This window comes from Rhinopithecus roxellana, chromosome 6 (genome assembly GCF_007565055.1).
Source record: "Rhinopithecus roxellana isolate Shanxi Qingling chromosome 6, ASM756505v1, whole genome shotgun sequence".
NCBI classification, from domain to species: Eukaryota; Metazoa; Chordata; class Mammalia; order Primates; family Cercopithecidae; genus Rhinopithecus; species Rhinopithecus roxellana.
The window spans coordinates 31083633-31110344 of NC_044554.1; the positions used below are offsets into that span (position 1 = coordinate 31083633).

At 40.0% G+C, this 26712-nt stretch overlaps 1 protein-coding gene across 1 annotated transcript in view; it reads right to left on the reverse strand.

The window, feature by feature from the left end:
* The window catches only part of CNTNAP2 (contactin associated protein like 2), a 1672147-nt gene that overhangs the window by 386822 nt on the left and 1258613 nt on the right, over positions 1–26712 (reverse strand).

A 26712-nucleotide genomic window follows, 5' to 3' on the forward strand; every position in this document is an offset into this window, starting at 1 on the left:
ATAGCTCTTCTAAATTTGAAAGAAAGTAATCGGAATTATTACCACTTGTGCTAATTATGTAACAATTAGTTATTCGATGAGAATTTTTAGCTATTAGATATCAGTCACATTTAAATTTAAAAAACCCCTTAAAGTTGGCTTTATGGGTTCTATATGTTGACTCTGTGGAACTTTGAGATCCCTTATAGAATCAGACATTTCCATCCATTTTATGGAGTTAGGTAATAGTAGAAATCACATGGAACTAGAAATTAGGAATCAGAATTCTAGACTTGATTCTGCAGCTAATATATGATTATGGGTAAATAACATAACTGCTTATCTTAATCCACTTTGTGCTGCTATAACAGAATACCTGAGACTGGGTAATGTATAAAGAATGGAATTGTTTTTTGTCATAGTTTTGGAGCCTGGGACGTCCAAGATCAAGGTATCAGTGTCTTGTGAGGGCCTTCTTGCTGTCTCATAACATGGTGGAAAAGCATCACATGGAAAGCATCACAAGAGAAACAGCAAGAGAGGCCAAAGTCATCATTTTATAAGCAATTTGCCCCTGAAACCATAAGCCTACTTCTAACATAATGGCACTAATATTTTCATGAGGGCAGTGCCACCATGATCCAAACACCTCCCTCTGGGCCCCACCTCCCAACATTGCTGAATTAGATATCAAATTTCTAACACATGTACTTTGGGGAACACTTTCAAATTATAGCATTTCATCTCTGGTCCCCCAAATTCATATCTTTCTCACATGCAAAATATATTCAATCTATCTCTGTAGACTCTAAACTCTTCACTCATCCCAGTCCCAACTCAAAGTCCAAAGTCCACAATGTTATCTAAATTAGAAATGGTTGAGACTAACAGCATGATTCACTTGAGGCAAATTTCCCTCTAGCTATGAGCCTGTGAAGTTAAACAAGTTATGTGCTTCCAAAATATAATCCTAGGACTAAAACAGGCATAGTATAGACATGCCCATTTTGAAAAGGAGAAATAAGCAGGAAAAAAGGGGTAGCTGGTCTCAGGTAAGTTCAAAAAGCCAACAGGGTGAACACTAAATCTTAAGACTCCAGAATAAAGTTTGACTTCTTGTGCTGAACACACTGGAGTTGAGGCTGGGCCCTCAAAGTCTCAGGCAGCCTCACCCATATAGCTTTGCTGAGTTCAGCTCACATAGGAGCTCTCATGGGTTGGAGTTTCATACCTGCATCTCTCCCAGGCTGGGGCTACATGCTGGTAGCTCTATAGGTCTGGGGTCAGGGTTGTGGGGTTTGCCCACTATTGCCATAGTGGGAAATCTGCTATGACTTCTCTCTGTACCAGGTTTCTGCCTGGGTCCTGAGGCTGTCCAACACATCCTTTGAAACCTAGGTAGAGGCTACCATGTCCCACAGCTAATGTACTTTGTGTGCCTACAGAATTAGCACCACATAGGTACCACCAAAGATTACCCTTACACTTTCTGGAGCATCAGCACCAGCTGTACCTGGGCCCACTTGAGTCACAGCTGGAGTGGCTGAGGACTGCTATACTGGAATGCAGGGAGCAGAGTCCCTAGGCAGCCCTGGGCAGAGAAACCAAGGAGGGCACTCCAGGACCCTCCTCTGAAACCATTCTGCCCTCCTAGAGCTCTGGGCTTGTGATGGAGGGAGAGCCTCAAAGATCTCCAGAACACCTTCGGGTAATTCTCCTACTGTCTTGATAAATAACACCTGGCTTCTTTCTAGCTGTACTAATCCCTTTATTAAAAGGTTGCTTGGCAGCACCTTTACATGGCTGTTCATTACATGGCCAGGCCACAGATTTCCTAAATCTTTCTGCTCTACATCTTACTTTTAACTGCATATAGTAAGATTAGAGAGAAGATAAGTGATTTAAAGTTCTATCTTTAAATCACTTATCTTCTCTCTAATCTTACTATATGCAGTTAAAAGTAACCATGCAACTCCTTCAATATTTTGCTTAGAAATTTCTTCCACCAGATATCCGGGTCCATTACTCTTCAATTCTGCCTTCCATAAAGCCCCAGGGCATGAACAATTCAGCCAAGTTCTTTGCCAATTTATAACAAGAATGGCCTTTACTCCAGTTTCTAATAAGCTATTCCTCATTTCTGTCTGAGACCTCATCAGAATGCCCTTTGTTGTCCATATTTCTACCAACATTCTGATCACAACAACTTAGTAATCTCTACTTCCCCTATAATTTCTTCTTGTCTGAGCCCTCAACAGAATTACCCTAAGTGTTCTGTTCATGGCAATCCATGCTTTTCCTAGCCTACTCCTCCAAATTTTCCAGGCTTCTACCCATTATACAGTTCCAAAGCTACTTCTACATTTTCAGGTATTTACTATAGCAACACTGCTCTCTCTGGCACCCATTTTCTGTCTTGGTCTGTTTTGTGCTGCTGTAACAGAATACTTGAGACTGGGTAAAATTTATAAAGCACAGAAGTTCAAGATCAAGGTGCTGGTATCTTGTAAGGACCTTCTTGCTCTGTCATAACATGGCAGAAGGCAAGAGGGGGTCAAACTCATGCTTTTGTAAGAAATACACTCCCAAGACCATGAATCTGTTTCATGAGAGTGGTGCCCTTATGACCCCAACACCTCCCATTAGGCTTAACCTCCCAGTATCCCTGCATTGGGGGTCAACTTTCCAACACATGCACTTTGGGGGACACAAACCATAGCACTGATAATGAGGACATTAGACTGGGTGATTCCAAATTTACTTTAAATTTTATCCCCTTATAACCTCTAATATGGGTGCTGCACACAGGAAATTCTATCACTTGAAATTCATCTGTTCACTTTATCTCTATGTTAACCTGATAGACATAGATGTCTCATTTATATCAAAGCATTTTGTATCTACTCTTCTGCTAATAATGATACCAGGAACAGGCATGTCAGCATTGCTCACTTAAGAGTTTTCTTGTGATTTCTGCTATGACTTTGTTTATTCTAGAGTTTTTTCTTTAAGAATTCTCTTTTTCCTTCTTCTATCATGGTGAATGCTTTCTCTAATGTTTGATGATCACTGGCTACCTGTTCCTCCTTGAAAGAGTTTTTAAATTCCCTCCTTGGCAGGAATATAGGAGAGGGGTAAGAAGAGGTAATATGCTTGGCTGCTAGTTTCCTGGGAGGGAGAAGATTTAAACATATGTGGGCAATCCACCATCCTTAGCTCACAGCCTCTCTCTGTATGTAAATGAATATGTGCATACACTTGCACATACTATCAAAAATGCAATCTGACATAATTTATGGAGAAATTAATAGTGAAAACAAACTGAACATGTTAAGACTCTATTCTAATTTCTTAAAGCTAATGTGTGTAGTCAAAAATCTAACAGATTGAAACATTCCAAGCAATAGACATCTCTAAATGATGTTGTCTTGCTCAGAATCTCAGGAGTAAGCATGTTCTCACTCATAAGTAAGAGTTGACTATTGAGAACACATGGACACAGTGAGGGGAATAACACACACTAGGGCCTTTGTGGAGTTGGGGGTAAGGGGAGGGAACTTAGAGGACAGGTCAATAGGTGCAGCAAACCACCATGTCACATGTAACCTGTGTAATAAACCTGCACATTCTGAACATGTATCCCATTTTTTTAGAAGAAATAAAGGAAAAAAAATGAATCTCAAGGGTAAAAATGTCCCTGGAGATTGGGGGTGGAGTAGGAGGAAGTCTGCAGGAAAGAGATATATCTTCTAAATTATGAATAATTTCTTATTTATTTTACCCAATTATAATGTATATAGACTTAGAAGTATTTTTAAATTCAGCAATGAGATAGAAAAGGAAGGAAATCTGGCAGGCAAGCAGATACAGACATGAAAAATCTGCTCAGTGGCAGTAGTTCTGTATTATATAACTATTTTTTTTTTTGAGATGGAGTCTCTCTCTGTCACCAGGCTGGAGTGCAGTGGCACAATCCCGGCTCACTGCAACCTCTGACTCCCTGGTTCAAGTGATTCTCCTGCCTCAGCCTCCCGAGTAGCTAGGATTACAGGCATACGCCACCACATCCAGCTAATTTTTGTATTTTTAGTAGAGCCGAGGTTTCACCATTTTGGCCAGGATGTGTTATATAACTTTTTAAGGTCTATGAGCCCTTGCTAGGTATGTGGCTGGGTATTATTCTAGACCACTAGGGAACTTGGTAAATGGGAGAGTCACTGAGTATTGGGATCCAGTCATCCCAATCACTCTGGTTGCATGGAACTTGGCTGATATCCAGCACTCTGTGCCTTTCATGAATTCATGGACTACAACAAAACGAAATGATATAAATGATTCAAGCGTCAAATTTTCGAGCCAGAAATATGGGATCTCTTCATTAAAGAGTGGGTTTTGTGTTGAGGGGGAATTTCTCAGAACAAAGTGCTCATCTGTTGGGAGCAAGCCCCCCAAAATCCAGTCATAAATTGGCCATAAACAAAATCTCTGCAGCACTATGGCATGTCCATAATGGCCCTAACACCCAAGCTGGAAGGCTGTGGGTTTACGGGAATGAGGGCAAGGAACACCTGGCTTGCCCAGGGCAGAAAACCACTTAAAGGCATTCTTAAGCCACAAACAATAGCATGAGCGATCTGTGTCTTAAGGGCGCGTTCTTGCTGCAGTTAACTAGCCAAACATATTCCTTTCATTCGGCCCATCCCTTTGTTTCCCATAAGGGCTACTTTTAGTTAATCTTATATCTATAGAAACAATGCTAACGACTGGTTTGCTGTTAATAAATATGTGGTTAAATCTCTGTTCAGGGCTCTCAGCTCTGAAGGCTGTGAGATCCCTGATTTCCCACTTCAGACCTCTATATTTCTGTGTTTGTGTCTTTAATTCCTCTAGTGCTGCTGGGTTAGGGTCTCCCCGACTGAGCTTGTCTCGGCACTCATCAACATAGAAAACCCCTAAAACTGGCAAGCAGCCTTCACGTCAGCAGGTGAGGTGGATGGCTTCTCATTGATTCTCTCTTCTGCTTAGTGCCCAAGGGCTGCTGCTTCTGTGGGTTGGCTGCTGTTGATCCTTCTTTCTTCAAGAAAGAAGGAGCAAGTGCAGAGGATTTCTTTGTTTGGGGAGATGTTTTGCAAATAAGGTGTCAGGTTGGGACCTTGAATGTTTCCCTTGGGTATCTCCTCCCAGATGTCACTTCTCCTTTGTTCTTTTGGTTCTTTGTATTTCCTCTGATTTTGAGCGATCTGAGCAGAGAGGCCATGAGTTCTCCTGGCACCTCTCACTGGGCTCCAGCACAGTAGCTCACTCGGTCTGACTCCTACCCTGTCTCTTGCCCTTGTACACACCAACCACATGCAGAGTTGCACACACTGATGTGATGTCAAGCTTCAGGGAGAGCCCAGAAGCTTTGTCTGAGACATCATCTGTACCTGCTGGCTCTATTATTTTCTTGAAATGTTAGTTCCCCAGTGTCCCTGTAGATATCACAAAGATCTTTCAGTGAGACACAGATAAACTGTCAATGTCTCCCCAATAGAGCCATGACCACAGCCAGATTAGGACATCCTATTGACATCCAGAACATCTCTACCAGGCAGATTTCCCCCATTGCCTAAGCCCCTCCCTAGCATTAAGTTAGATGTTTAGGGAGGCACATTATTTCTTTCAGACCACTGGGGAAACATCTAGGGCACCACGCAGCTGCAGTCACAGAGTCAGCACAGACAGATGGGAGGCGATTTGTCGACTTGCAACAATAAAGCCTTGATGTTACCCTGGAGACCTGGAAGTGTTGAATGATCTTCCCTAAGTAGCTCACTTAGTTCTAGGGAGTGACATAGACTTAGGGAATGAGAGTTTATTGTGATATTAGGAAGAAACAATTAATGTCCTCTCTGACTGAGTCTCCTCAGTATATCAAGGGTAAACACACTGCCATTCACTTCAGAGAGACTGAGTGCAGCCAGGAAAAAGGAAAGAGGTGCACTGTGTAAATTCAGCATCTGGAAATGCCTTGTCCACTCAGTGATCTCAGTGTATGGTACCCAGGAAGGCTATTCCCCTGGGCAACACCACTGACCCTGGGCGGAACATTTCTGTATCTACTGGATGCTATTAATACTTCTATTCAGTGCATTAAATACATTTCTGCTTCTGTTGAATACTACTGATTTACTTTCTATTAAGAAGCACTTAAGTAGTATTTCTGCTTCTACTGAATACTAAGGAAAATGTTTAAAGTATGTGTAAGGTGTCATGATACAATGACCAGCAGATGACCCACCTAATTTTACAAAACAAGACCTCAGCATTATCACTGAAGCTTCCTGTTGATCAAGGAGGCCTTAAGTTCCTTTCAACTTGACTAATCTTTACACAGGTTTCTCCCTGACTGTAGGCCTTTGACTTCTCTTTTCTTAGAGCATTTACATTAGAAAACTTGCAATTGTAAATTCTTACTCTGCCTTTTGAGATGGAAATCTTTTACAGCCCATGAGTGTTTTTCTCAAGGACCTCGGAGCTATCCCTTTGAAATGTTGTTATCAAGAAGAGAGGGCCCCAGTCTCCCAGCCTCCGTGGAAGGGTAAGGAGCCTAAATTCTGGAAGTGCCAGTTAGCAAATGCAGATGGCCTAATCACATTGCTCCACCATCTTCCAGTACCTGTTCTCTGGCTCACTCCATGCTTGAAAACTTTCCAGTCTTTTGTGCCAATGGAGTCGAGTTCAACCTCTCCTCTACTGCAATAGTCTTAATCCATATTACAATCTTTTCAAAGAAAGTCTTCTCTGCCATTTTTAATGAGTGTCTGGTGCAATTTTTCTTTTACACTATGTGCTTCCGTCTGATTCCATCCACTTATTTCCTCCTGACTCAGATGAAACTGCTCTCCCAGATTTGGGGTTTATGGTTTCCTTGATTTGCTTTATTGTTGACCACATTTTGTAGCCCTATATCACTTAATAGTTTATTTTTGTTTTTGAACTTCATCTAAATGAAAATATGCTGTACACTTCTCACGAAATTACAAGAATAAACGTTACCACTTGCCAAAAACAAAAGAGCTGGATAAAGAAAATTATTACCAAACAATCATGTTTTTTGTAACTCTACAAACAAAGGAATGGGCCCAGAACCAGAAGAATTAAGAATATATGTATTTTTTAAAACTTAGAGAATCCCTAATCCTCTGCTTCTTACTTTAATGATACTTTCCTCAAGCATACATAATTTCTTGACATTGAATTTCCCCAGCATATATATTCAGTAGTCCCCATTGGTAGATAACTTCAACTATTAAAGACAATCAAACTTTTCTTTAACTCTATATTTTAAAAGAAAAAAAATGGCATATTAAGCACATTGACAATTCCCCTTTCTTTTAATTAGATTCCAATACTTTCTTTCCCCATGGAACAATACAATAGGCACAATGATTAAGAAACTCTAATTGCAATTCTAGTTTCTGATTTCACAGAGACCTAACTGTTACATCTTTGTTGATGACATAGAATAATTCAAATTAGAGAAGTCAGAAGAGGATTAAGAAAAACTCCAAAGGACCAGCAGCACTTGGTAATTGAACTGGGCTATAGCAGCTGGAAAGCAACACAGCCAGATACAACGCCTAGACTAGAACTTGGAAGATGCGATTTTCCTGGCATACTCAAATGAATTGGAAATTAGTTAAAGGTTATTCACTGAGTGTCTGTCCTCTGAGGATTTCCAACCAAAGAGTTTGATATTAAGAAGAAATTGACTCTAGGATGTAAAAATAATTTTAAACACTTAGAACATCTCCTGTTCTTCTCCACCACAATCCTGCCAAACATAAAACAGTACTGGACATATACCTTACAGGAGTCTTTGCAGATAGTTGTTCTTATGTTCATATCTGGTCACAGAAACAGCTCCTCAACTTCTGTCATCAAACAGTTGGCTAGTCCTCACAGAGCTAAGCACTAGGACCCTATTTGACAAATGTATATGTGGTGGAATAAAATATGGTCATACATTCCCTGAGACTACCATCAAGTCAAGGTATTATATTTGCAGGTGCAAAATTGTAATTAAAAGATAGTATGGATGCTATGCTGATATTTATGGAAACCATCAAATGTAGGGTGGCAACAATATCTCCATTAACCCAAAGTGTTTTCAGAATGTATTTATATAGAGAAATTGTTATATAGTTTCATTTCAGCAGGTATGTAACTTGTGTCTAGCTGTTCACTGCATTAAAAATTATATGCAACTACTTCATTTCTCTAGAGTGTCCCAGATGGAAGTCAAACCTATATATTTTCTGCAAGCATTACAAAAGAGATTCACACCTATTGTTGGTGGGCAATTAGCAAACTCTGCAAAAGAAAAAAAATCCATATTTTCTGCCACATAATGCCTCTAAGACTAATTAGAATATTCCTATTTATAGCTGCTTTTCTAGCTACTTGGTGAAATTTATAACTGACATTAAGCATAGAACTTTGGAGTCGTGCACGTGTTTATTTTGCTGAGCTCACTATTACCTGACTAGAATAATCAAAAAGGGAAATTTATGAATGCAGTAGATAGAATGGTGAAAACTCACTCAAATTAACATTTCCTAAAAGAGGTAAGCGCTTTGTCCAAAAGGACATCCAGATTCTGGGAGGGCACAATCTTTTTCAATGACTGACTGAAAATGAGGAAATTTTAATAATGAAAAATGGAAATTTTGTACAAAATATGATTGGGATTTTAATTGGAGAAATATGAAAACGAAAACATAATGTTCTCCCAATGGTCATACTATGATGATTTCTCTTCCCCTAAATCTAAAACTGAAGGTGTGTGTTCTAGGAACAGGGGAACTGAGAGCCATCAGTTTCATGGCTTCATACTGTAGAATATCTGGGGAGATGGTGTTGTTTCCAAATGCATTCTGTTTGGAAGGCTTGGAGGTTGACATGGTTAAACCTGACCTTGGGATGCACAGGATGGACCCATGTGAACCTGGGTTGTGAAGTGAAGGCTAAGCCTGATTCTTTTTACTACAAATTCAGTGCTCATTATCATACTCATTATAATACTCAGGTTGTATCTCACTTTATTCTGCCTACACAGAATGCTTTAAATGGCTTTTCTACACTGAGAAGTATATAATATATATATATTTTTGAGATGGGGTGTTGTTCTGTCACCCAGGCTGAAAGGCAGTGACACAATCATGGCTCATTGCAGCCTTAACCTCCCGGACTCGAGTAATCCTTCCACCTTGGTCACATTTTTGCTGTTCGGGGGTCATCAGTTTGATCTGGGACATTGGTTGAGACAGCCTGGGTTACACTGACATTTCCCATATTCCTGAAATCAGCCAAGTCATCAAAATGTATGGAACATGAGATCTACCAGTTGGCAACCTTGATTATTAGACCTCACTCTTCTAAACAGACCCTGATCTCCCTTGGAGCACATGCATTTGTTCTTGAGAGAATTCAGTTATTCTAGTCACTTTCTATGACTTTCCAATGATTACAAACGAGTGAAAGTTGCTTTTAGGGGGATATACTATTTTAGTGAAAGTAACCGTATGACACGGATTTTGTCTATACAAAAAGAACAGTACAATTACATTTTTAAAGGTATGAGAAAACTGTAGTTCAGGTGGGCACTCATTTTTGTGAAAATTTTGAGATTATTTCATATTTTAAGGTTAAGAGAATGTTTATGAGTGTGAAGGAATCCTACATTTTTAAAATAGTTTGTGGCTCTACATCCCTTGATTTGATATCATCTATAGGTGTTATTGAGGTTGGGAGAGAATGGAAAGTGACTTCTGAGATTAACATAAATAATCATTGTCATTTTAGGATCAGCAAAGTCAAGAGTTTCGGAAATTGAGAGGCCCAAGTTGAGTGTTTCAACCTCAGGAATAATTTTCAATTTATGTTTTATAACTGATAGGAATCAGTTGGCTCTTTTAAGACAGGCTATGAAATCCTTTCTTTTTTTTCATATGTGACCATGTATAATCAAAATCAATCTCTTTACTAAATAAAATCATAGGATTATATCGGTGTTTCTCACATTTGCTTGATGGTATGGTTGTTAAAAGTACAGATTCTCTTGTGTCTGATGAGATTCTGACTCCATAGGTTGGAGTGGAGACTAAAAGTCTGTATTTTCAACACATTCCCTGGTGATTGTTTTCATTTGTCAAGTAGGAAAATAAGGGACCAGATGACTCCTGTAAACTCTTCCAGTTGTAACATTCCATGAATCCATAATCACTGCCCATCCTGGATGTCTGCCTTAAGACAAATAAGAACAAAGTCTTTTCTTGATTGGTAAACAGACTGTCAAAAACCTTAGGTAGGCTGAATTTGAGAGAAAGAAAATTAAGAAAAAATTCAGAGAGCAGGAGAGGCCTAAAGGTGCTACATAGATTCTATTGGCTAAACTTCTCACTAAATTATCATGACAATTTTCATATACACTTGAATGTGAAGAAAACTCGATATTAATCTGAATAGGCCTATGGAGAAAGAGATCTTTCAGAGAGAAGTACTTATTTAGGCTGTATTGTGGACCACACACCCAATATTTCCATTAGTTCTTAAGTGGGTCTTGTTTAGACCTGAAATCTCTTGCTTTTCTCACACACAGTCATGTGAAAACTCACAGAGAAAATTAGGGCTCGGGTGATATTTGTTGGTCCAAAGTCCCTTAGGTCAGAAACTGCTCTATATTTTGCATCAAAGCCTCTGTTAGTATGTGAGAAAGCTCAAAACAAAACAAAACAAAACAAAACAAAAACAGTGACTGCTGCCTCTACTCAGAGGATGAGCTTCGACATTAATGGTATGAGAAAGGGTTGTGGCAGGTTTCAAATAGTTAGACAACAATTTGGTTTTGACAACATGAGGTTCTGGTAGACCTCAGGTGCTGATTTGTAGTGTCATTATTTTCAAACAAGAAATCTTGCTAGCCTATAGCAAGAGGATTAGGGTTCTAACTTTTATTGGAATGCAGAAGTTTTAAACTTGAGTCTTGTAGAGTTTTCAAACTGTATAAGGTGGGTGGGTATCTAGTTCAAACTCTGAATTTTAAAAACAAGAGATCCAAAGCCCAGAGAATGTAAATAGTTTTTTCAAAGTACAAAGACTGCAGGAGGCAAAACAAGAATCTGCCTTACTCTTTTTACTACAAATTCAGTGCTCATTATAATACTCAGGTTGTGTCTCACTTTATACTCCCTACACAGAATGCTTGAAATGGCTTTTCTATACTGAGAAGTATAAAATATATATATATATATATATATATTTGAGACAGGGTCTTGTTCTGTCACCCAGGCTGAAGGATAGTGATACAATCATGGCTCACTGCAGCCTTGAGCTCCCACACTCAAGTGATCCTTCCACCTCAGCCTCCTGAGTAACTGTGATTACAGGCACGCACCACCAAACTAATTTTAAAAAGTTGTTTTTGTAGAGACGAGGCCTTACTATATTGCTCAGGCTGGTCTCGAACTCCTGAGCTCAAGCCATCTACCTGGCTCGGCCTCCCAAAGTGCTGGGATTACAGGTGTGAGCCACTGCACATGGCTAGTATTTTTTAAAGTACACATTTTTTTTTACTTTTTGGGGTAAGCTGTCATTTCCTGGAAGGCAGTGATGTAAATCTGCCTGCTTTGTCCTAAGGGACAAGGGTCCAACCTCTGCCCTTGCCTTACCTTTTCCTTTCAGATCAAAAAGTCTCCTGCTGTCCTGGACTGGGGCAAACAATACAGTGTGACAACTTTAAGAAGGAGATTGTCACATACCAATATATTAGCAAAGCCTAAACACATTAGAATTGGTCATATAGCCACATAGGCATCTTAATATAATTTCCAAAAATACTTGTTTTCAAACATCTCTTTATGAAAAGGATCCTGCTATTTTCTCTCATTATGGATAATTTTTTCATTCATTAGGCTTAAGATGAGATAAATGAATTTTGGGGAGAGGTCACTCATGATCCAATTATAACCTGCAAGTTATTACAGAGAGAGTAAGTGTAATGTTATTGCAAGTAAGTAAGTGCAAGAAAGGTAACAGAGATTAAATAGTCGAGAAAGGTTGAGAAGAGGGACCCTAGATTATTTTGAGTACTAAGGTAACAGGAAGTATTTGTGTAGCAGCCTCATGGGTTAATTTTGCCTGCTGCTCAGAAAAGTCAATGCATTGAGTATAGCAGGTATTGCAGCAAAGAAAGAACTTAATTATAGAAGGCCAGCCAAGAGAAGGATGAGAGACATTAAAGCTTGGAGGCTAGTGTTTTTCAAGGTAATTTGGTGGGTAGGAGGATGGGGAATGGGTGCTGCAGATTGACTGGGGATTAAATCTTAGGAATGTCCAAAATGGTCTTTGTGCACTGAGTAAGTATCTGGGTGAAGGTCACAGGACTGGTCGAGCCAGTTCCCTGGTATGAGTCTTGGGTTCAGGTGGCATCAGCTGGTCGAGCCAAATGCAAAAGTCTGAAAAATACCTCAAAGCAGGTTTTGACCATACAGATGTTATCTAAAGGAGCAGTTGGAGAAGTTACAAATCTTGTACCTCTGGAACAGTAGCTATGCCTATATCTTAGCAGAATGCAGGCCCCTCCCATAATCCTAATCTTATGTCCTTTCATGAGATTTACAAACATGGTTTCGGTCCCTAAGCAAGGAGGGGTTAGTTTCAGGAAGGATGTTTCATTTTTGTTTTAAAGCTAACAAAGTCAGCTAGCTTGTGAGGTTAGAAGCAAGATGGAGTCAGGATAGATTCCTCTCACTGTTACAATTTTTGCAAAGGCAATTTCATTTGTTTCCACCTCTGACTGCCTGTGAGACATGAAGTTCAATCCTTGAAACCCAAAGAAAGGAGAAGGCAGGGGGCTGAGTCCTAAGAGCATCACTGTTGGTGTGGCCCAGGGAAAAAGATGGCTGCCTGTGAAGGACTTCCTGTACTTTGATGGATATGAAGAATAATAACATCCCATATGCAATTTGATGATTCTCACCTTCACTAAAAACTTGTAACATGCTATAATAGAATTATACTAGTTGGGTTATAGTGTCTGTTTGGGGTCAAATAATGTAGAAGAAAACTAAACATTAGCAGCATGGTAATAACATGTTGAATAGTGAGTGTAAAAGTTCTGTCCTTCCTGAACACTCCTGGAAGTCATTGATAATGTGAGGAACAAAACTGGGTTTCCCACAGTAAAGTGTCACTGAGGCACCTTATTCAGATAGAAATAAAGAGGGCAGCCCCCAAGGCTGAAACATTTGGAGACACTGTGCTTCCAGTATCATGCAGCTACTTACATAGCTAGAAGTGTGTGTACACCACACCTCATTTTCTTTCACTGTGGCTGAGAGATATGTAGGAGAACAACAGATGAAGAAACATGCCTAGCGGGTATGGAGGACTTTCCAGATAAACTGATTTTTCTGGGAAGCTGAGCTGTAACTACTTTGGGTGTCTGGAATTTTTCATTCTGTATCTAGCCAGTTCTCCAAGGACGAATTTTTTTTTTTTTTTTACATTTTAAAGGTTGATCTGTATGGGTGATTCACAAGGGGAGGAAGTGTGTAGTAGACTATTTGTAAATTGTACTCCCAAGGCTATAGCATAAAAAGGCAACACTGTCTACATCTAGATGTTGTTATATAGTCAGGACAGTGTCAAGTGCAGGCGTCCCTTTATGTGAATTTGAAAGATCTTTCAGTTCTGTAATAAAAAGTCTTATTAAGTTACTCTTACGGCCTTTCCTTTCTTCACCACCAAATGCAATTTCAGTGTCCAGAGAGTTTTGTATTTGGGAGGAAAATTCATAAAATCCCAGAAGGTAGAGTTACAGGACTTTCCAACCCAAATTGTAAATTATGAATGCTCATAAAAGGAGGACTTTCAGGGAGTTGGTATAAAGATTGATGTGCAGACTTTAAAGGAAGTCCCAGGGACAGCAAACAGCATCCAACTTCATCCAATGGCTTCATGTGCTACAAATCAGTAAGCTTAATCTCTGACCTGGCACCTCACAGAGTCCACCAAGACATCTCACTCAAGAAGCTGGTGCAGCTGTGTGTGCTTTTCATAGTGTGAAATGAAGCGTTTATTGCTTCATCTCCCCTAATCTTCAGCAGCCTGGGTGCATTGTCACCTACAGGGTTTATTGGCATTTCTTTCCCAATTCAGGCAAACATTCTCCAACCAGACAAGAGGAAACACTCAGGGGAACAGAAATAAAAAGAAACATGGAGATTCATTACAACAAAACAACAGATGAATATTTAAACTAATTTAAGTATGACCAATGAGCTGCATAAACTGTATCATTAATCACTCTGGCACACATGAGCATGCTTTCTGGGCTAAAAATTATGCCATTAAAATTCAGTAAAACTTAGTCACAGTGCATCTCTCTCTACTGAACACAGTTAGCATTGATTATTCCCAGGATTATAATGTATTTTGTGCATTTCTCGAGAGAACTTTGTCTCCCCTTTTTGCTTTTGGGTAGGGAAACAATGGAGATATTGGAAATGGGTAATTTCAGAGGATCTATGGGAGCTGAGGTTTAATTCAGAATGACTTGTCTCAGTTTTCTAATATCTTTATAATTGTCATTATGGCAGTGCTGTGTGATAATGATGATGGCAGGGATGGGGATTGCTACAAGTGAAACCCAAAGAAGTGACTGAGCATAGGAGTCTTAAGCTATTACTGCCTATGGGATATTTAACGGTGCTGTATAGGCAGTGTCACAGGGACGCACTTCAGGGGCGTCGGTTGTATGTTCAGATTTCAAGCATGAAGACACTCTTTCTGATAATCGGGCTTTGAAAGGTCTGTTCCCATCATCATTTTCCTAGCACTGATGATTGGGCAGACGGTGTGGCTGCAAGAGAAACTGCAGACACAGGGGGTCCTGCCAGGGAGACGAGAGCATTAGACATCCATTCGCAGAGTCATGAAAAAAAACTAGAACACTCCATGAGCAGTAATAAGGGAAAAACAAAAACGAAAACAAAAAAACAGGCTGTGCCAATGCAGCCCAGACTAAAACCACACAGGGCACACTGATGGAACCCGGGTATTCCCATAGCCATGGTCACCAAGGTTATTACTCATTCCAGAGGGAGAAGCCACACTGGATATTCTTTATAGATTTTTTTTCTTTTCCTTTCTTTTCTTTTTTGAGACAGAGTCTTGCTCTGTTACCCAGGCTGGAGTGCAGCGGCGCGATCTCAGCTCACTGCAAGTACCGCCTCCCGGGTTCAAGCAGTTCTCCTGCCTCAGCCTCCCGAGTAGCTGGGACTACAGGCGCCCGCCACCAGGCCCGGCTAATTTTTTGTATTTTTAGTAGAGACGAGGTTTCACCATGTTTACCAGGCTGGACTCCAACTCCTGAGCTCACGCAATCCGCCCGCCTAGCCTCCCAAAGTGCTAGGATTACAGGTGTGAGCCACACTTTTTTTTAAACCCTCTTTTTGTCATCAAAAAGCCTTGATTTAAAGAACCCTAACGACAGGTTTACATATAATACTTGGATCAGGTTGGGGCAGAGGCACTGGAAACGGGAAGGGAGGAGAGAGGCTGCAGGCCTAGAAAGAGAGTGTCCAGGGAGAGAGAGCAAGATAAGTCCTGATCAAAACCACTGTGGAGTGGCCATAGTGCTCTGTTCCTTCGGGCCCATCCTTTCCACCAACAGAGGAGATGGGGGCAGCGAAGTAGTGCCTGTCATGACAGCAAAACAAAAGGGAAAGGTGGAGCAGGTATACCATGTCTGATGCCCTTATACCATGTCTGATGCCCTTCCCCACACTGACCCGGCCTCTGCCACTGACTCGGTACAGCTTTGGAGCAATCCTCCAGGTACTGGGGGAGAAGGTCCTGATCTCCCAGGTCTAAGCTTGGTGCCCTTCTCTGTGAGCCACCAGATTCCTGCACTGTGAGGGCATTCCTGCATTCCTGCCACCCTGTCTGCATTCTCTGTTCCAAGTCCTCTGAGAGCACAGAGTAGCTTTCCAGCTCACCAGGGACTGGATCCCCAGGGGCTAGCGCCCTCTCTCGCAGGTGGAGCTGCCCAACGATAGTTGATCCATTGAATGAACATGAGGCCCTCCGTTCTCCCATAAGTCAGGTGTTTTCTCCACTCTGGCACCCTGGAAATGCTTCTCATCTTTTAGGATTCAGCGTTAGGGGCATCTAGAAAGCCATCCCCCACGTCTCCCTATTCATGTAGACTGACTATGGTCTACTTGGGCCACCCTGGGCTGACTTCCAGCATAGTGCAGCTCACATTTTATTTTACTTACCTGTTTACAAGACTATGTCTTCCTTCTAAACCATAAGCCTCTTTTGGTAGGGAGTATATCTTATTGTTCTTCTGTGTCCCTAATACATGGCCAACAGTGGCATGTAACAGGTGTTCAGGTGTGTTTAATAAATTTCTTTGATATGAGGGAGAATAAGTTCAAAAAAAAAAAAAAAAAAAAAAAAACAACAACAAACCCCAAAACCACTACCAACAAAAAGGCATCCTACCTTGATTCTGAAACTGCTTGTCCAATCATATTGCCATTATTTTTCCTTCTGGCTTTATTATTAGAAATTCACTCAACAGTCTACAGAAGGTGAAAAAACAAAACAGGTGCTAATTAAAATGTGGTGCCTTCCTGCTTAACGTGGGCACAAGGTTGAGAAGAAGAAATACAAGAAAGTATTCAATAACCAATTCAATGATTGATGGTCTCAGCACAAAGTGGCAGGTGGCACCTGTTCTCGGGAGTTGCCTGAGATTTACCACATTCTTGTTTTTGACCTTTTTAGCTTTTCTTTAATTATGGTAGCATTCAGTCATGCTGGGCTCCTTTTTTACACTCACCTCAGGAGACAAACACATTGTGTGTTACAACAAAGTAGTCAGAAGGAAGATAATTAAAGGTGTTTACTGTTAAAAAAAAAAAAAAAGGAAAATACAGTTGCTTTGGCTTAAGCCAGATTCTATGGTTTTAAGGCAGATCACAAATATATTGCAGGAAAAAATATTGTTTTACTGAAACTGTGGGGTAGACAACCATATAATTCACTCCTTTATTCACTGAGTCCTCCCAATGTTAAAAAAGAGAATAAAATGGCTTTAACTTGCATACTTCTTGACCAACATTAATATGAATTCTCAAAGATGATTTATCAGCAGAGAATATGATAGTAAAAGTTCAGTCATTTATCTTCACCAATCACAACTTGCACTTTATTTTGCCATATTATATATGTGAGGGGAAATACGCCTGCCTAGATCACATAGATATACTATATAGTAAACTCGAACATGTAGTTAATCTGAGACTAGTGATAAAAGTAAGATGAATTACCCTTGTTTTTCTTTGTTTCCAGCACAGAAGAGAAAACTTTCTTTTCCTTGTTTTAGTATGCTAGTGCAGGTGAAGATTTAAAGAAGAATAAAAGTAGCACCTGCCTTCAAAAGGTGTGTAAGCCAGTATAGGAAACCAACAAGTGTACTGCTGATGATGAGGTATGCCTCAACTACCTGGCAACTAAAGGTGAAGCAATATCCTTTGGCTTCTGGTTACTCAGAGAATTAAATAAAGAATACTGTGGCCGGGTGTGGTGGCTTATGCCTGTAATCCCAGCACTTTGGGAGGCCAAGGCTAATGGACCACCCTAGGTCAGGAGTTCGAGACCAGACTGACCAACATGGTGAAACCCTGTCTCTACTAAACATACAGAAATTATTAGAAATTACAGGTGGCAGGCACCTGTAATCCCAGCTACTTGGGAGACTGAGGCAGGCCAATTGCTTGAATCCAGGAGGCAGAGATTGCAGTAAGCAGAGATTGTGCCATTACACTCCAGCCTGGATGACAAGAGTGAAACTCCATATCAAAAAAAAAAAAAAAAAAAGAACACCCTGAGGATGGGTGCGATGGCTCACACCTGTAATCCCAGCACTCTGGGAGGGCAAGGGAGGTGGATCACTTCAGGCCAGGAGTTCAAGCCTGCCTGGGCCACATAGTGAAACACGGTCTCTACTAAAATAGAAAAATTAGCCAGGTGTGGTGGCAGGCACCAGTAAGCCCAGCTACTCAGGAGCCCAAGACACGAGAATTTCTTGGACCTGGGAGGTGGAGGTTGCATTGAGCCAAGATTTCACAACTGCATTACAGCCTGGGTGACAGAGCTAGACTGTCTCAAAAAACAAAACAAAACAAAACAAAACACAAACACAAAACAACTCCAAATGAGGGAGATTACAACAAGGCACTGAAGAATCAGTAAGATGTTGGGAGGCAAGAAGTGAAAGCAGCATTCTATACCTGCATGTGGGAAGGTTTCAGGCCTGTTGGGAGGACACTGGGTGGTCCAGGTCCTAGATCCCATAGGAGAGGGAGAATTCCCAGACCGATGCTGGGAGGTCCCCTCTGAGGAATCCAGAAGATGAAGACCAGGAGTGATTTGGGGCCACACTTATGAGGGAATGTGAATGCCATGCTAAAGAAAATGCAGTGAGAATTCTTTGTAAAATGATTTTCACATCAATGAGAGCAACACATGCATTGCTAGGTATAAATCCAGCAGGTATTCAGGGCCAAATTCTATGGCCGACTGTACCAGGGTGTGGGGAGGCATGGAGGAGAGCCAAGATGAGAAGAGAACTTGCCACCAAAAATAATGCTGAAGGTTTTAAATAGTGACTTCACACAACTCTATGTTTGGAAGAAACCGTGGCTTCACTGGTCTTCAGATTTCTGGAAGCTCTGGATCAATTTAGAGGGAAATGGATATTATGACCTACTTCTTCCCACGACGTTTCAGTTCAGGAAAATGAACTTAACAAACCAAAAACCTTGTTAGACGGAAGCACAGCCTGTGACATTGTCTGATGCTGTTTTGTGGTGAGAGTCCAACTCTCTTTGTGCCAAACATGACAGCATGGGACTCCTTCCCATGACAAAGGTCTGGGCTGGAAGTCACTGTGGAGGTGCTCTGGGATGCCTGTATCCGGGAGTGACCCTTCATCCTGGTCACTTTCGCTACTGGGTAAAAGGATGCTTCAGTTTTCTTCTCCCAACATATCCTGAACGTTCACTGTAGTTTCATACATAACTTAAATTCCTCAAACATTCATGCCTTCTCCTTTTCCATTTTATTCCTTGTTTCATACAGTTCTGGTTCATCGTGTGAGTTTTTCCCCTTAGCTGTTAGCACTTGGTTTCTGAAATATGTTTCTGAACATTCAACCAACAACATGCTTATATTTACCGTCATCCTTTAGAAATGAAGTTTCGGCCCCCAGCACAGATAATCACCAGATTCGACCTTACAGCCATACATATTATAAATAAATAAACTGAAATTAAGAAATTATGGGAACTTGACCATTACTATCATCAGCCCATATTTACAGAGTCCCCATAAACTACCTGGGATGAACGGCTCAATAAATCAATAGTTAGCAGCGGTTTCAGCTAGGCCTCGGGGTCCTTCTAGATATTCATAAATACCTACAGAGATGAGATGTGAAATTGGTGTCGGAAATTGTAGGTACCAGTCATGTTATTTTCCCCGTTCTGATGGAAAACACAGTTTCTAGGGAGCAGTGAGTTCCTGAGATGGTCTGAGAGAGTTCTAATCTGTGTGCATCTGTGAAGGCTTGTCCCTTTCTGCCTTTGTGGCGGGTTTTCACAGAAAGCGTTTTGTGTTTTAGAAAAACCTGCACAAGAAGATTAAAAATGTCATTCGCTGCCTTTAACAAAGATCAAAACAGAAAGGCTTAGGCCATTACCATTTCGGGTAGGCAAACTTATTTTGGTCAGGCATATTCTTTTACCTGTTCTGAAGCAACATTTTTCACAAATACTATGTATATTTGAAAGAGGGTTAAAGAGACTATAATTTATGACATTCACTGGAATATAATAAACCACTATCAGTTTTTAAATTACTGTTACATGGATGGGTGTTTCTTGTTAACCTCTATAGTGAAAGATCTTGACAATATGCTTTTCTGAGTAGTGTTGTGGTGGTTTTAGTCTGAACTGGTTTAGAGCCTAGTCAGACACTAGTTACCAGTTGGCTACTACTTAGATTCTAGTTCTAGTTTATATTCTAAAACTAGAACATGTATACGGAATAGACTTTAGTCCAATTTTATAGTTTATAAACCAGACTAAGATTTCATTTTAATTCACATTATTATTATTCTTTTGGTCATATATATTTAGTTACTATCAATTTTTAACATAAGCAGCCTTTTTATATGCTAGATATAAAAATTTTAGCAATTCCAAGTCTCATGTAAACACAAATACTTTTGTTCTCTCTCATATCTGCTTCACTTTGAAATGTGTACTAAAATGTAGTTTCTTTATCAGATGAACTGTGATGTTTCATAACTGCTGTTACCACAGTTCATCTGATACACAAAGCAGCTACATTTTAGTCCATTTCCCTTTTGTATGTCTCAGTGACCAAGTTGAGTTACCATATGCAGATGAGAAGCACAGACACTGAGATCCGGGCAGGACTGCTGCTGAGCTAATGCAGTTGGTATAATGTATTCTGATCATCTATCAAGAAAGCTTGTGTGTTGTGTCTAGCATGATTACAGTGCATAATATATGAATCAGGTTTGAGGAACTATCCTTCCTGAATATTTCTCTTCAAATCCAGAATAAATAAGACTTGCTTTTTTTTGAGATTTTTTTTAGAGAGAAAGATGCTCTATCCATATCATCTATTAGTCAAGAAAGGTGAATAATTTGACAAATCTGCTGAAGAAAGGGAAGGAATTGCCATTCCATAAATACCTTCCTTCTTAGAAATCTCCCATTAAAACGCTATAACTTAGGACCTAAGAACATGAAAAAACCTCCGTGCTTAAGGAAAGATACCTTCTTCCTTGACAACCAGAAATTTCCCTACTACCAATACACCGAAATGTTAGCTGGGTTATGATTACGATAACTTCTTCCTTCTTTAAACTCTGTATTTTCCAGCATTTTGACAACGAACATGTATAACTTTTGTGATCAGAAGAAGAAGTTATCTTTAAGCAAGTGTTTCTCTTGAGAAGCCCTGTGATTCTGCTGTCTTCTTTTATGTCTCCACCTCCGCCTCTCTTCAGCGGCTTCCCCCAGATAAGCTAGAGTTTGATACGAATGCACAGTTTGAGACGAATGCTGCTGAAGAGTGGAACTGTGCAGGAGCTGGTGTCACTGGAGCATCCAAGTGTCATCGGCGTGGAGACAGAGTGACAGCAGCCATAGTAGGAGGAGGCACATGTGGGAAGGCCACATCAAAGCTATCAGAATAGTTAACCCAACACAAGTCGGGCACCTGGGGTGGCATAGGTGTACAGAGGTATCACAGTCAGTTCCACCACCATGCAGAAGTCAGGAGTTTGCAGTGTAAGCAGACTTCCCCAGGAGGGGATGGGCATGTGCACCCAGGTCCTCTACAAAGGATGTGGAGATTGGCAGGCAGGTGCAAGATGCTGGGTGTTTTCATTTAAAACTGGTGCCCAAACTGCCGGGGCAGGTGCTTTCTTTAATATTTGGAGCCCAAAAGAAATAGAACTGTACAGATCAACCACAGGATGTGTCAGTTTTCTCAGCTTCAAAATACTTTCTCGTAAATGTAGTTGTAAGGGAAAGCTTGGAATCAAATGCTAAGGACCCCTTTCATTAGACACTGATTCCACGGTTTTGGATAAAGGGAGCTGGTGAATTGGAAAGGATTATAATTTGAATTCCTAAAACACTGAAAATATGTATCTTAATCCACCAGATCTACAAAAATAGTGTTGAAATCTCTCACCTAGAAACTTTCATTTTAAAAGCTGCTTACTAATCACTTTGTCTTCTGGACTGAAAAATCCTGAAAAAAAAAATCAATTTTCTTACTGGCATTAAGGCAAAATACATGCAGAAGGATCTGTCTCTGGAGTAATATGCCCTGTTGAGGATGAAAGTGGTTGGTGTGTGTTGGAACCTGGGGATTTTTAAGGGAAACTTGGAAATGGGGTTCTAATGTTTCCAGGTCAGTTAGCACACTGGATACAAATTAAGGGATGCTAAATAGTGTGGAGGTTCGAAATCACACCATACATCTGGGCTGTGATCACTTGAACAGACCTGTAGCAGCAAAAAGGCTCATTCTCTGTGACACTGGGTCTCACCGATGCCCACCTTCCTGATTTGGGGACATAGAAGCGCCTCTGTGTCCTTGGATTTAGGAGCAGAGCCCACTGTGTGACCTTCACGGCAGGAGAGCTGTTTCCTGTTTGTTGAGTTGAATGTGATATAAAAGGAACCTTAGGAAGAACTGGGGAGAGCCAGTTCAGCCTGGAGGACTTCAGCCCTTACACATTTGATTCACTAAAAATTCCATTAAAGCTCTTTAGCAGCAAAGAAGTAGGCTGCTATTTGCATCTTTTTAAAAAAAAAAAAAATACTATGTAATGTTCTGCAAATTAAAGGGGAAGATCATGGATTTCCTTCCTGCTTACGGACAGGTATTTTCCATCAGATACATTGACAGCCATGGACAATGCTGTTACAAATAAAAGTGTTTACCCTCAGGAAAAACAAAAACAAAAATAAACAAAAAAAACATGCTACCTGGGCTTGCAAAAACTCAAGGGCTTGCTTGTGAGGCTCAACAATCATAAATAATAACAGATAATGTTTTCTCTTCACATCCTTCTCACAAGAACTTCACATAAAAATAAAACCAACCCTAATTTTCTTTACTGAAACCTTTTCTCAGCTGGGCTTCCTTCAATTGCTCTAGCAGGCATTAGACTGTGGTCTGCCCTAATTCCAGCAAGGCGTGCAGTTGGCTGATGTTTTCTAGCTGGTTCCACTGGATTGCTTGCTTTCCTTTAACCCAGAGCTTTTCTTTCTTTAATCATAATCGGCTTCTGTTGAGATCTCCAAGCTGTGCTGAGTGGATTGTCGGTGATTTATTAATGGATTTCAAAACTGTTCATTCTTCGATCTCTTTATATCTACAAGGGGCAGCTGGTGACACATACTCCAAGTGGATTGGTGGGAAGTGACCACGCCTTTGTTTTGGTAATATCTGGGGAGTCACAGAGCTATCATTCTTGGCTAAAGTAGCCCATGATATCAGTAGAATTTGAAGTATGGATTTAGGAAAATCGGCCAAAGTTATGGTAAATGGTGTTTAGGATCTCTGCCAGATTCTAGTAAATAATTCTATCATAAACAATGATAGTATTGCTTTCATCAAATGCCCCTTCTCCAGGTGTCCGTGTGAAGTTTTGTTACTGTTGCTGTTTATTGAAAATAAAACTGTATTCCATTTCAAAGCAGTACAAAGTCCACTGCAAGACCATGTCAAAGAGAGGTGGTATCTTTTTTATGTTTACTCGCTTCAATTTCTTTTTAAAAATCATATTCAAGTATCAAGTTTAAAGTCAAGTACTCCCAGCTGGTGAGTGGGTTCTGTTCCAAACTTTCATTTGTCAACTCAATGTTTGCAATTCAGAGCTCATTTTCCCATAAATGCTATAGTGAGTGACTTCCAAATGAGGACTCCAATATCTTTAACCCCAACTGAGAGAAAATGAAATGATTTGTGTGGAGAACCCAGCATTGCAATCATTTGGGAGCCCTGCATTATTATATACACTTCTGAGTATTATCATATCTATGGCGCAAAAACCCAACCATGGCTAATTTCCTTGTACCAAACTATATCAGCTAACTCTACTTTGTTTCCATGATCACAGTCCTCCATTTCAGAGCAATTTAAATTTTGCTCAAGAACTGCCACCAAGGAATTCCACAGAGGGCCATATTACTCATGCTGTTACTTAACTTTATGACAAACAGTACCATCAAACTTATTTGCTGTCCGCATCAGACACACTTGTGTACGTAATCAATAGCAATTCCTACATTTTCCTTTGTTGCAGGGCATATAATTCATGGATACAAATTGATTAGGCTAAGGCAATAAGGGAAATTCTATTCCTCACACCAACAATTGATTGACCTGGGGTTGGCATATGATTCAGTAATTCAATTTTGGCCAATAATACACAAGAAGAAGTCCACTTAGAAATTTTTAAGAAAGTGTTGTATTTTTTCTTCTTCAAACAGAGATAATAAAATAACAATCTCTTTTCTTCTGCTGGGTATTATGTCTTTGTCTCCGTGTGATGCCTGGGACTGTGGTAGCCATTCTGGAAAAATGGGGTTTTAAGGAATATGATGTGAGCACAAGATTTTTTGGCTTCCTTCAAATAAAATGACAGTTAATGCCTCTATCGACTTCAGTTCTTGCGTTGTGGATATATTGGGCATTCACCGTTGACAGCACATAATCTGCTTACTTAGAGCTTTAGTGATATTTTAGTTCTACTATTTATTCTGCATGGAAGAAAGTCCTTGAAACCCACACACTGGAACAATACCTTCTTACCTTGAATAAGGTCAGTTTGAGAATGAGTTTCTATTTGTCAGCATGTTGGCGTGGGGGTGGAAAAAAAGGAAAGTACATTTAATAAGCTTCTCCTGAACCACATCTCTTCCTCAGCTTTCATCATTGTGAACACCCCCAGATGATCAACTGTTCACTTCACTGGGGTTAATAATTGTCACTCATGTACAATTACAGAAAAGCAAATTTAAACTAGCAGTTTACAAAAGGGAGGCTGAATGGTATAATTTGAAAGTTAGAAAATTAAAATTTCTCTTATCCTTAACCAGCAGCTCCACCTCCAGCAATATTTCCTATAGGTATACTCTACATAGCCACACAGTACATGCCAGGGTATTAGTGTAGTATTATTTGTGGTGGCAAAAGAGTCAAAGGTAATATTACTTTTACCTTTGGAAGTTAGCTATAGGGAACTTGGAATTTATGGAAGAAAAAGAAAAACTGAATTAATTCTTGATAATTAAATGAGAGTGAGGAGTGTGAATGTTTTATGTTTTCATTATGCATGTAACGCACTTTACTAGGCAACTGTGAATTCACTTACGAGGTTTCGTTTTGTTTTTATTCAGAAAACAGTCTTCAGCTCTTAAAAGTTTTTTTTACTGTGGTAAAAACACTTAACATGAGATCTACCTTCTTAACAAAATTTGAAGAGCACAATACAGTATTGTTACCAGCAGGCACAATGTGGATCACCAGATCCCAAGAACTTATGCCTGTTGCATAACTGAAATTTCACAGTGGTTGGACAGCAATGTTCCATTTCCCCATCTCCCCAGGCCCTGGCCAGCACCATTCTACTTCCGATTTCTGGTGTTATGACAGACTAGGGGTTCTGAAAATCTCTAAAATAATTCCCACAAATGTTGCATAAAAATGAACAAGTGTCTTTTTAAGGTATAGCTGGGGACTCGAAAGAGTAAGAGAAATCCCAATGACAGAAAAAGAAGGGGAAGGGTTGGGTATGGTGGCTCATGTCAGTGTAATCCTGACACTTTGGGAGACCGAGGGAGGAAGATCACTTGACGCCAGAAGTTTGAGGCCAGCCTGGCCAACAAAGCAACATCCTCTCTGCACAAAAATAAATAAAAAATAAAATAAAAAAAAGAAATAAACAAAAGGGCAAAAACAAAATCAAAAACAAAAAAAAATGGGGAAGAACATCAGAGTGGTAAGCTGGCCCTTAACTGGGGACATTCCTTTATCCTGGAAAGCAAGAAGATTGAATTGCACAGCCTTCCAGGGACAGGAAAATGCCCTGGGCTCCCCTGGGGTGGGAATCTAGAGGATGCACAGGGCTGAGGCCCCTGAAGACTGCGTCTTCAATGATAGGGTGTTCTAGGAAACAGAGCTGACTACTGGCCGTAGGAAATGTCTGTCATCTGTTTTGGCCAGAATACTGGATAAGGAAGAGCTACCCCCTGAGAGTTCATAACCACAGGCCTGCCCTCGCAGAGGTCTACAGTTTGAGTATACACTACTTGAGAGTCCAAGAAAATCCGAGCCAATAAGTGAACATAAACCCAACCTAGATTATGTATCAAAGCACCTGTAGGAGCAAATCCAAATCCTCTTGAGACAGAGCAACATCAACCCAAGACGAAATTAGTCTCACACATTGCAAAGTGCAAGGGATAAGCAGAAAGATAATAAAAATAGCAAAACAGATGAGGAAATAAGCCACTGTGAAAAAGTGTGAGAAAAAAACCTCTAAACCCTCAAGGTAATGTAATAATTATAAAAAAGATACAAAACAAATATACTTAAGACACTTGTAAGACAGACGAAAAGAAATGAAAACCATGAGAAAATAATAAAATACTCTAGAAAGTGGGCAGATTTAAAATGTACCAAAAGGAAATTCCGGAATAAAGAAGTATAATCAGTGATATCCCAAAGTGAAAACAGGATACACGAATACTGATGTATTTGTATGATAGGAAACTTTACAGTGATAAAAATAAACGGACATAACTACACACAAAAACTTGTATGACTATCAGAAACATACTGTTGACTGAAAGAGGCCAGACACAAAGAATTCATACTATATGATTATATATATTTTTTTCAAAAAATGGAAGCTATTGATTTGTACATTGTAAATGGGTGAAGTATACGTATGTGAATTGTATCTCACATTATCAAAAATTATATTTCTATCTATCAGTAATCATTACAAAAAGTAATTTATTAAAAGATACTATTTGCAGTAGCAAAATTTGCATGAAT